General features: G+C 37.9%; 1 long non-coding RNA gene across 2 annotated transcripts; it reads right to left on the bottom strand.

Annotated features, from left to right (window-relative positions):
• On the bottom strand, positions 1 to 7,661 carry LOC136694325 (uncharacterized). Of its 2 annotated transcripts, XR_010802182.1 has the most exons (4): positions 7,553 to 7,661; positions 4,070 to 4,110; positions 201 to 783; positions 1 to 50 (listed from the first exon to the last, which is right to left on the bottom strand). It is a non-coding gene; the product is annotated as an uncharacterized lncRNA (long non-coding RNA). The 2 variants fall into 2 exon arrangements; XR_010802183.1 differs by lacking the exons at positions 1 to 50; positions 201 to 783 and adding an exon at positions 3,861 to 3,977.
• Positions 7,662 to 12,462: the final 4,801 nt, after the last annotated feature.

Raw genomic sequence — 12,462 nt, 5'->3', positions numbered from 1 at the left:
GCAGGAACAGGTCTGTTCTGGGTATAGCCAGTGGTTCAATTGTTTACTCTCTTTGAAAAAGAGTTAAAATTAACATTACAACAAAAGATGCAATGAAACAACCGTATTTAAGAAAGAAATAACAACACGTCAATAACTTTGACTCTGAGGGTCAGAAATAACATACAGTTACAATAGAACTCCAGAAGAATCTCTCTCACCTAGAACCTGAGCTTTGGAGTCTTGGTCCTGCAAAACCTGAAAGGTGGGATTCGGTTCCTCGTGGACGGACCTGGCTGACTCTCATCCTCCTCAGTGATGAAGATTAAGTCCTGCCCAATGTACACGATGTCGGTGCTGTACCTCTGAGGGGTGAGGATGCTGTAGACTTTTTTCCTCTTCTCTTTTTGGGGCCGGTCCTGAATGTAGTCCACCACAGGTTTAGGCAGCAGGTACCAGACGTGCACTGACCCCTGCAGAGAGCTTGTCTCACGAGAGTGGAGGAGATGTTGTTGGTCACCCACTCTTGGATGATGTGGATGTTCTCACGGTGCTGGTGTTTCTCACTCTCCTAGTCATCTACAGTGATCCAGGTCGAGCTCTCTGTTGCTAATCTGGCCATTTCTATGGCCGGAAACCAGGCCGCAGTCAGGTCCTCCTTCTTGTAGCCGTCGCCTACAGAAGAAAGAATTTTCTCCCCCTGGTATTTTCCAGTGCTCTGCAGATGATCCCACCAGCTTGAGCATACACAGGTGCATGTTTGAAATAGGGTTAAAAGACCTACATGCCGAATCAGGTTCTGTTCTGTGGCACAGAGAAAAAAAATGCGGAACTAAAATTACCTGCACAATTTTCACAACAGAAAATCTTATTACAACTATGTGATTGTTCTCACTTCTGTGAATTTAAAATACAGACTTTTCAGTAATTTTCAGTAATTCCATTCAAAAAATGAAACCTGTATATTATACTCATTCATTACACAGACTGATATATTTCAAGTATTTATTTCTTTTAATCTGATGATTATAACCGACGAAAACCCCAAATTCAGATTGTCAGAAAATTTGAATATTGTGAAAATGTTCACTATTGACGACACCTGATGCCACACACTAATCAGATAATTAACTCAAAACACCTGCAAAGGCCTTTAAATGGTCTCTGTCTATTTCTGTAGGCTACACAATCATGGGGAAGACTGCTGACTTGACAGTTGTCCAAAAGACAATCATTGACACCTTACACAAGCAGGGCAAAACAAAAGAGTTCATTGTAAAGAGGCTGGCTGTGTCCAAGCACATTAATAGAGAGGAGAAGGAAAGGAAAAGATGTGGTTGAATAAAGTGTACAAGAAATAGGGATAACCGCAGCCTGGAGAAAAAGTTACGCTCTCAGATGAAAGTTAATTTGGCATTTCCTTTGAAATTCAAGGTCCCAGAGTCTGGAGGAAGAGAGGAGTCTGTCTGAGCAGTATTGAGTCCTATATATGCTCATGCATGTTCATACTCTTCAGTTGACCAGCATTTCTAAAAATTATTTTTCAGTACGGGTCTTAAAGCAATATTCTAATTTTTTTAAATACTCAATGTGGGGTTTTCATTAGTTGTAAGTTATAATCAAATTAAAAGAAATAAACACTTAAATATATCAGTCTGTGTGTAATGAATGAGTATAATATACAAGATTCACATTTTGAATGGAATTACTGAAATAAATCAACTTTTTCATGATATTCTAATCTTGTGTGTGTATATATGACAGACAAATGTAGTCTATATCTCTTTATTAACATCTTTCTTTGTGATTTACTCAATTCCTTTATCTTTTTGACTTTATTTACTGATTCTTGATTTGCTTATGTCACCTCCAGTCTCTTTACAAATTTTTCTCTTCTATATTTTTTAAGTTTCATAGAAACTCAAAGCCTGTTGGAAGCAGATTATACTCTTGGTCTGCTTTAACCTCCAGTGAATAGTGGAAGAGCTGTATGAGTCAGTGTGCCAGATCAGAAACGTGGTGGAAAGTAACCATCACTGCTTTGCTATTTTCCTCAAAACATGTTCCATTGGCATTTTGCGGATGTAGATTTAAAAAATAAAAATAAAAAAAGGGCCAAGCTGATCTTATGACACTTATGCAAAAAACACTAATAATCAACAAGGCATGTGGATATTTTGTTCCAAGACACCGTGATAGATTCCAAGTTTACCCAGTCAGGAGGTGCATCTTGCAGTAACAATCCACCTAGTGTGTTGGGTTTATCTACAATGTAACAGCCTCTATCTCTTTGAATTGCTTTGGTAGGTCATCAAAATTTAAAAGCTCAGACATATTTTCTCATCCTCTAATCCAGGGGTGTCAAACCAGATCCACGGAGGGCCGTGTGGGTGCAGGTTTTCTTTCCAACCACGCAGAAACCACACCTCATTCCACCCGTTTTTAATCATTGGATCTAATCAATAGATCTTGACTTTCAGTAGTGTGGGGCTTTTGCGTGGTTGAAAAGAACACCTGCACCCACATGGCCCGCCGTGGATTTGGTTTGACACCCCTGCTCTAATCTGTGCCTAATTTCACAATATAAATTGTCTCTTTTTCCTAAAACATAATTTAGTCTTCCTGTATCTATTTATTCTGTCTCATTCAAATAGAGTAGAAACATTAAGGACTCACTGAAAACTTATTAATTTCTTTATTGCTCACACAGTTACTACTGATAGCTCTCACACTAAATTTAAACATGTCGTTCTTGTCTGAAGCCTCATTACCCACACACTGACTTTGTGTTCTGAAATCCTCGGATCAGATTGGTTGAAGGCAGCTCTCACTGTAGTAGTTTCGTCCAATTCAGTCATTACACACAGCTCTGTCATTAGTGTCAAGCAACATTTCTTTTTCTGATACGTCAATTTGTAATTTCCATTGCTCCTTTTTTGTACAGGATTTTCTGTTACTCTGGTATTTTACAATCTGTTAAGTACTGGTAGAGAAAAACTTAATAAATATAAAATACTCTGTAAACAAGAACCTAAATATGAATAAAACTTACCAACTTGTGTTAAAGCTACTTATAGTATACAAAAAGTTAGCACTAAGCAATTTCCCTCACAGCACCAACCTATCTGCAAATAAAGACAGACAGCATATTACAAAGAAATGCAATATGTCAATATTATAACACCAAAACTCGTGTTTACCCAGCTGTAATGCATCAAATAGATACAGCAAGTAAACACATTACAGATATGAACAATTGAATATTCTGGGTTTATAAACTATTTCACAAAAATGAAATGAATTGCATATTTACAATAAGCTTTTGGACACAGGCCTATTGTTTTATATTCCAACAGTCACTTTGTTAATAGAAATACATTACTAAAACCATAATATTCTTGAATAATTGATCTTTTTGAAATTCAAAATTAGTGAGAATTAAAGCAGAATACTAAACATTTACTACTCATTAACTTACAACCATTAAATAAAATAACTGTATGAAAGACAACACACTATCACTCAATCTTTCACATTATCTGGGTGCAGCCTTGGTTAGAGGACCAGGGCTTGGTGCTGGAAGGTTGTCGGTTTAATCCCCAGGACTGTCAGGAACATCCATGGTTGAAGTGCCCTTTGAGCAAGGCACTGAACCCCCAAATGCTCCCCGGGTGCTTGGGCTGGATACCCGCCACTCTGGGTGTGTGTTCACAGCCCCTAGTGCACTCCCTATGTAATATTAATATCAGAATAGGGCTATAAAACACTGAAATGTTTATTTGGAGGACTTAGACATACAGGATATTGAGTGCATTTCCATACAGTTTACAATCCACTAACTGCAGAAAATCTGATTGTTAGTAATCTGATCAATTACATGCACTTGGTTAATCAGATACTCGGAAAACTGTTTTCATAATCATGTGATATAATAGCTTTTTGTAAAAATGGACCACTGTAATACTATATTGTGTCATAGCCCTCCCAATTGTTGCTGACTGAAAAAAACAAATGTGGTAAATTAGTTTAACCACTTAGTAGAGTGAAGGGTTATTAAAAGGTGTGTGACAAATGTATATATAGTACTCACCTGGAGATCCTTCCAGTGGGTAATAGGGGGAAGGAGGGGTTCTGGAGTAAGGCCGGCAGAAACCGGAACCAGTTGGGAGGATCCGACAATGACGAGTAGTGGGGTGGGGTGGGCGGTAAAAAGAAGAAAGAACAATTTTATAATAGAAAAAGAATGACTTTATTATGACATACTGTTATGTGATTACTAAATATTGTTGCAAAATATTTTCACACAGTTCTGTAGTGTGTTGATATTACAATTGGTCTTTTAAACAAACTAAATATATAAACCTCTGATAAACATAGCTGAGCTGACATACAACCAACTATATGTGAGAATTTAATATAAATGCTTAGTTTCCACTTAGCTGCATTTCAAACGATTAACTTCCAGGTGATCATTTTGGGGGGGGTTCACCAGCAGCCAACGGAACTGAGGACTCCATTGAATAATGTGAGCATCTCTTTATGCTGTTTTCTTTGTGTTTGTACATTATTTGTTTGTAGAGAACCAAATAAACCCATGCCAAACTGTTGTAATATTTTGTGAAATATCCTTTACATATTCTAAAATGCACATGAATTAATGTTTTCAAGTGAAAGATAAATCCCCTCAGATATCATTCGTTCATTGTCTGTAATGTCATGTCTAGTTCAAAAATATTATGGCAAAACAAAATCAAAAACCTTTCAACATGCTTGAAATAAAACAAGGATAAACTATTAGATAAAAATCATGCTGCAAATATTCATTCATTCATTATATGTAACCGCTTATCCAGTTCAGGGTCGCGGTGGGTCCAGAGCCTACCTGGAATCATTGGGCGCAAGGCGGGAACACACCCTGGAGGGGGCGCCAGTCCTTCACAGGGCAACACAAAAACACATTCACTCACACCTACAGACACTTGAGTTGCCAATCCAACTACCAACATGCATTTTTGGACTGTGGGAGGAAACCGGAGCACCCGGAGGAAACCCACGCGGACAACAAACCAACTCCTCACAGAAAGTCACCCAGAGAGGGAATCAAACCCACAACCTCCAGGTCCCTAGAGCTGTGTGACTGCGACACTACCTGCTGCACCACCGTGTCGCCCTGCTGCAAATATAAAGTGCTCAAAAAGCAAGTATGAACAATTGTAGAATTCCAGTAATTGTAGAATGTACAATTAATCATGATATTGATTTGTGCTCATATTTCCCAGTACTACAATTACACCTCCTCAACCAACAACATTACTGTCTCAAACAAACAATGGGAATGCAAGAGAATCAGTAACTAGTGCGCAAACCATTTATATCTTTCTCACTAAGTGCATTATATATTTGTTAATGCCAACTTCCTCCCCAAATTAAGATTGCTTTTTTATAGATTTATTTTTTGTGATTGAAATGTACTTCATCTTCAATACTGTGGCGTAGTGTTTATGACAGTTGGTTAGGAGCATGTGGCTGGGCATCGTTAATTAAGGGATAAGCATTCATGTCACCCAGCATGTTGGGTAATAAAGATAAGTTACCGTCACTGAACTTCAGGGCAGGGGATAAGTGATAGCAGGCTTTTCAAATAGAGGTCATGCTTTCTGAAAGTTGCTGTTCTGTTTAAAAGAGTACAAGTTCAATAAAGCTTCTGAATATGAGCAATCTTCCAGCTTCTGGGTCGTTCAATTCATCACAATACACTATATAGAAACAACCTTTCTATGTGCATAATACAGTGAATAACAAAACAGTTTGTTACTTAATCAACAAGTCTTTGAAGTACAAACCTGCGCACACTGTTCTTATGAATGCAGCTACATGCAACGTCATGATTTCACACACAGAGGGGCAAGAGGAACTGAATTAACCGAAACTCAGCCTAGTGTTCATTCTCATCTTTAACCGCCCTAAGCCACAACGTCTAAGATAACTGTCTGTTTTTCAGAACGGTCCTGAGCAGTAGAAGTGAATATAGTCCAATTAAGTTAGCGCACAGCAGAAAAACAACTCTGAACTCCGATTCCAATCACTGTACTCGGCTCCGCGCGAAAATACAGCCGTTGAAAAGAAACGATTCGTTCCCGCCACAAAATGGAGGAAGCCCTGATTTTAACAGCATACAAGCGCCATTTTAAACTTTCTCCAAACTTACGTACACGCAAACATGCGACATAGCACTGTATAAATTCATCAGAAACACTTTGGGGCTTTTACAGTGTAAAAGTGTCTTGTCTTTTGACAACTTTAAGGAGCAATATTAACGGCGGCTAACGAATCGGTTCAGGTGTTCACTACCATCGGAGCTAATTGAAAAACGATTCGCCTTCTCAATCAATCAGATGTCTCAAATATATTAACAAATGGAATAGATTACTATCAGCATCTAGTGGTCGGTGCGCTATACGTTTAATAGCAGTGTCTTTTATTCATTTAGAAGACATCAACTATAAAAAGGAAATTGTTATTAAAATATTTTTTAACGTAAACGATGTGTTCTCGCTAACGCCGCGCTCTCCCCATTCACTCTGTACCTCGCTCGACCACCGCTGCTCTCTCGGTCGCTCATTTACTGAGCCGTCAGAGCGGCACTGAATAGTTCACCGCAACTTTCTGTATTTTAACAGCCCTAAGCCACGTTTTTCAGAACGGTCCTGGACAGTAGAAGTGAATATATAGTCCAATTAAGTTAGTACACAGCAGAGGAAAATCAACTCTGATTCAAATCACTGTACTCGGCTCCGTGCGATAAAAGAGCCGTTGAAAAGAACCGAATCGTTCACGCCATAAAATGGAGGAAGCCCTGATTTCAACAGTATACAACCACAATTTTAAATTTCTCCAAACTTCCGTACACACAAATTCACACGAAACACTTTGGGGCTTTGACATTGTTGTCTTATGACAACTTTTTGAAGTAATATTAAATGCAGCTAAAGAATCGGTTCAGGAGTTCACTACCATCGTAGCAAATTGATAAAGGATTCGCCTCCTCAATCAACAAAATGTAATTAATAAACAATTAAAATAGAACATAAGCATCCATTGATCGGTGCGCTATACGTTTAATAGCAAATTTTTTTGTTAATTTATGAAATATCAACCATAAGTATGAAACTGTTATTAATATATTCCAATAGAAGTGAATATATAGTCCAATTAATTTAGTACACAGGAGAAGAAAAACAACTCTGAACTCCGATTCAAATCACTGTACTCGGCTCGGCGCGAAAACACAGCCGTCGAAAAGAACCGAATCGTTCCCGCCACAAAATGGAGGAAGCCCTTATTTTTACAGCATACAAGCGCCATTTTGAACTTTCTCCCCACCGATGTAGCTACATGCAAAAATACGACGTAGCACTTTATAAATCCATGCAAATACTGAAGTAGATTATCTGACTTTTTACTTTAAAAGTTTAACCTCAAAATGAAACAAGCACCACACAGCAAGATTTATTTTCTATTAATATACAAGAAAACCCCCTTTTACAATTTTGAATTAAAACCTCGCACCTACCAGATTATCCAGCAGTAAGACGTCACTGAAGTTGAATTTCCAGAGAACTTTGAAGAAAAGCAGTATCCACACCAGTACAAACCCATTGAAAACATCAACCTCTTATGCTCAGTTCAGAGTGTGAAAAGACCGCCCACATGAAGTGATAGTCAATATATAGTCTTAGCTATATAGAAAAAAAAAACACCCAGCCTATCAAATTAATCCTAGCGTCTAAACTCAGCTCTCATTGGGTGAACTGAGATCACCTGATTAAACTTCCTCTCGGTCTAAATTCAGGCTCTGATTGGGTGAATTAATTTCAAGCTCTAATTGGTCCGATTAAACTTCAGATTGTTTTAAATTTCCCAAGAACAAGCTTCACCTCACTGTTATCCGAACGACCGTTGCCGCAGAATGCAGAACAAACGTACACAGAAAACTTGCAAGTAATAATAATAATAACAACAACAACAATAATAATAATAATATACTATAAAACATACATTATATATATATATATATATATATATATATATATATATATATATATATACACACACACTAACTAATCAGTGTGTAGAAATAACTAATGTTCAGCACACACCAAACACTCTCCCCCACATTTTTAAGTATTTATATAAATATGAATGCTTATTTTTTAGTTTTTTTTCTTTGTTTTATTGACAAAGACCTCCTTAAAAGTAACCTAAATAATAATAATAATAATAATAATAATAATAATAATAATAATAATGGGGCGGCATGGTGGCGCAGTCACACAGCTCCAGGAGCCTGGAGGTTGTGGGTTCAATTCCCGCTCCGGGTGACTGTCTGTGAGGAGTTGGTGTGTTCTCCCTGTGTCTGCGTGGGTTTCCTCCGGGTGCTCCGGTTTCCTCCCACAGTTCAAAAACACACGATGCAGGTGGATTGGCGACTCAAAAGTGTCAGTAGGTGTGAGTGTGTGAGTGAATGTGTGTGTGTGTGTCTGTGTTGCCCTGTGAAGGACTTATACAGATAATGTTACAGATACAGATAATGAATGAATGAAAAAAACAATAACAATTTTAACCACCTTCCCTGGTGGGGATTATGAATCATTTCATGTCATAATCTCTGCAAACAAAATTGCTTGGTTATTAATAAAATCATTTTCAAATGCAATGGTTCTGGTAAAAATCACTTGAGAAAGGGGGAAAAACCCAAATAAATCCACATATGTATTTATACACGCATATTTATGCACACATACTTATACACCTTTTATATATCTGTATACATAACGTCATATGACATACACATACCTATATTTGAGCCCAGAATAAATATTTATCCATTCATTGTAAGATCTCCTTTTCCCACTCTCTAAAATGTGAAACCATATAATGATGCCATCTTCTGTCTAGCCAGCACAATACTAGTCTGAATACAACTTCTAATATACTTATATGTCCCTAGTAAAATTTGGATCATGGGGACAGTTATATCCGTCGGGGTGAAGAGAGGGCCAGGGCAACCATGGGCACCAACCTTGGCCTCAGTGCCCAGCTCTACAGGTTGGGTCAAGGAGGGATGCAGTGGCATTACTTTGTCTCTTTATTTAACCAGTCCCTTCGAGGAAGTGCAGTCCCTGATGTCCTGCTCATCTGCGGTGGTTGAAATGAGCTGAGACGTCTGAGGAGTGTGGAGCTGGTCACAAAAATGAAAAAGGACCTGCATGACCTCCACCAGCAGTTCCCTCAGATGAAAATCATCATGTCTGCCAACACACAGCGATGCCATTGGAGACCTGCAAATTCCCAAGAAATGAACAAATCCAGAAAGTGTGTGACATGGCTAGCTTTGTTTTTAATTCTGAGGGATCACCCTGACATAAAGTTTGACAATCCTGGCATATTTTTAAATGATGGAGTTCATTTCACCACTATGGGAAATACTTTATTTTTAAAACAACTTGCAGACTGTCTGAAAAAAAAGTAAAAAGTTCAAAGTACAGTTCAGCTCTGGACAATTCCCACAAGCTCAGGGGAGGCTGATCCATTCTTGGCTTTGAAGGCAAGCATCAACATGTAACGCAACTACTACAGGAAGGGGGTGCTCCAGCCAGGTGATGTGGGAATACAGCAAGCCTGAAATGATGCTGCATTCTGAAACAGTAGATTAACATAGTTTAGTTTAGACTTCCTTAATTTAGTCCTTTATTTAGATTGAGCATAAATTAATTGTGTTATCATGAGTTACACACAGTAGGAAAAAAAAATCCACCATAAAATGCATTGAACTGTAAGGAGGCAGAGATCCTCAATGGTGCCAAACCAAAGCTCAGAACTCAAAAACTATTGTGAGAGCCCAATGAATCCTAAAACCTGAAAAAGACAGCCAATACAGTTTGAATGCCACCTTTTTAAAAAATCCACTGTAAGAAACCCACAATTTTGTTAAAACGTAACCTTTAAAAACGACCACTTCAAATTAAGTTTATAATTTTCAAATGACAGCCAATGTTTTGATCGCATCTTAGAAAAAATTACACCTAAGAAACCCACAATTTTTATTTTATTTATTTATTTTTTTGGTGAATACATTGTTATTATGACTTTTTCACATATAACACAGAAAAAAAAAAACAAAGACGCACATGTAATGGAGAACGCAAAAGAGGAAAAAAGAGTGAAAGATTTAACACACTACATACAATTTCACAAATCAGCCGACATGTCTTTAACAAAAACAATAGCTTCGGACCATCTCTCAACTGTAGTGGCCTTAGCATGATGTAGCCTGGCGGTGGCTCGCTCCAATAAAAGTACATCCAAATAATAATGCAAAATCACAGAGTTTAAACATACCACAGACTGAACGTGAAATTTAAGAATAGTTTTCTATTGGCCATAATTATTTTCTTTTTTTACAAAACATTTATATTAAGAGTGGAGTCATCTCCAAGGAGAAACCAAGCTGGAGAACTGGGAAAGTCTTGACCTAGCAGGGAAGATAACCAAGTAAAAGCAGAAACATGTTAGTAGATGGACTGGATATTCAAAATTATCCCTAGGTGTGACAGACTAGCTGTGTGTGGGGCACCCTGCGATGGAGTGTGTGTTCTTACCTTCTGCCAAGTAATTCCAGGTGGGCTTTGGACACACAACGACCCTGAACTGGATAATCGGTTACAAACAATGAATGAAAGAATAAAGCATATCTAATTAAACTCATCTTTTAACTTTCATATTTAGAGACCATTTCTAGAGAGTTTGATTTAAACGCTGGACTACTATAGGCTTTCACACCGTGCTTTTGTAGGATTAGAAAGTGTCCCAACACCAATTTATAATTGGAGAGGCTTTGTATAGTCTCTCAAGCCCTGAAACATGAAATCACAAGACTCTGAAAAGCATTATTTTAACACTTAAACAAACAGATATTTCCCATCTATTTAAAGAAATCACTTCAGAAGCCAAACTCCCCTCACCTCTATAGTTACTGTGGATGTTCTGGGTCATAAAGAGATATTTGTTTCACTCCTAAACAGCATTTATAGTGAATAGTAGTGAATAATCTACCCTCACTTTGATGGATCTGGAATCCCAGCTATTCATTCTCTTGAGAAAAGCTTTGGATAAGGAGACAAAACACCCGAAAGAGGTTTTTAATCTGAGAAGAAAAATGTAATTCAGTAGGGCATTAGATTGTTTGTTAAAAGTTGTGGTGAGGGATTTGCATCACTCGTTTATTTTCATGTAGTGCCTCTGATTTATTGTGGATTATTGTGAATTTGTTTTTGAAATCCTCCTTTTTCTCAAGAGATCTGACAGTTTTTGTTTTAGTTTTATGTAGCGACCACACACCTGATTCACTGACGTTTGTTTGTTTCCTAACGCAGAAATAGTGTGTGTGTGTGATTGATGCCTGTGATGGACTTGTGTCCTCCTCAGTTTGTGTTTCTTGATCCTGGTTATTCTCCATATTCACCCCAACCCTGATCAGGAAGAGTTAGTTAAAGAGGGCAAAAAAAAACTGTGTTTTATGAATGCGATCCTTACAGCTGGGGGTTTTTCAACAGAGTTTAAAATATCACATCTTTGGAGAATTTCTTTGCACACAGCAGGCCTTAGTTAAAATTCAGCCTCATATAAAATGTGGGAAATGATCAGGTAAGATCAGCCCTCCACTGCAGATATTGACCTGCTATTGCATGTTGAGCTTGGAGGTATGATATTTTAAACACTTAGGGTGTAAATAGGTCTTTCTTGTGTGTTTGTATTTGCAGAAAAACGCCCACATACCCATACATTATTACGTATATTTCAAAATCATATAGATGATGTGTAACATTAGCCATTTGTTCTTCAGAGTGTTAAAACAATGGCATTTAACTGTTTTTAGTGGCCCTTTATTTTGTGTTGGAGCGGTTTAGCTAAACTGTGTTAGAAATGTAAACATTTAAAATATCAACATCCTGTCATTCCACTTCAGCCTATACTTTTCCCAAATATGATGTCAGTATTAGATTAGGCATCACACACCATCACTCATTCACGCCTGTGGACAATTTCACACAGTCCGTCCTAAAAGCGTGTGTTTTGGGGCTGAAAGGACACCCACACTGACACAGGGAGCACAACTTCAACTCCTCATAGACAGTGACCCTAGGTGAGTACAAAACCCAGGACCCTGAGACAGTCAGCTAGCCTTGATCGTCGGGTGTATGCATCCATATTAACCCCTTTCATTACTCAGAAAACTTTGATATATACTTTGATAGGCCAGCGATCTGTAAACATTTTTTGGGATTGTTCAATCCCAAATGTAATACAATCATTACATATTCCCCATTTAAAACTCATGTTATTCAAAAGATGCATCTATGTTTACTGGTCACAATAAAAAAAGATGATGAACTGGAGGTGGGGTAGTTTCCCTACACCATT

The sequence above is a fragment of the Hoplias malabaricus genome, chromosome 4, assembly GCF_029633855.1.
Source record: "Hoplias malabaricus isolate fHopMal1 chromosome 4, fHopMal1.hap1, whole genome shotgun sequence".
Taxonomy (NCBI): Eukaryota; Metazoa; Chordata; class Actinopteri; order Characiformes; family Erythrinidae; genus Hoplias; species Hoplias malabaricus.
Note: the sequence above shows the minus strand (reverse complement) of the source record. Positions and strands in the feature narration are given on the sequence as shown.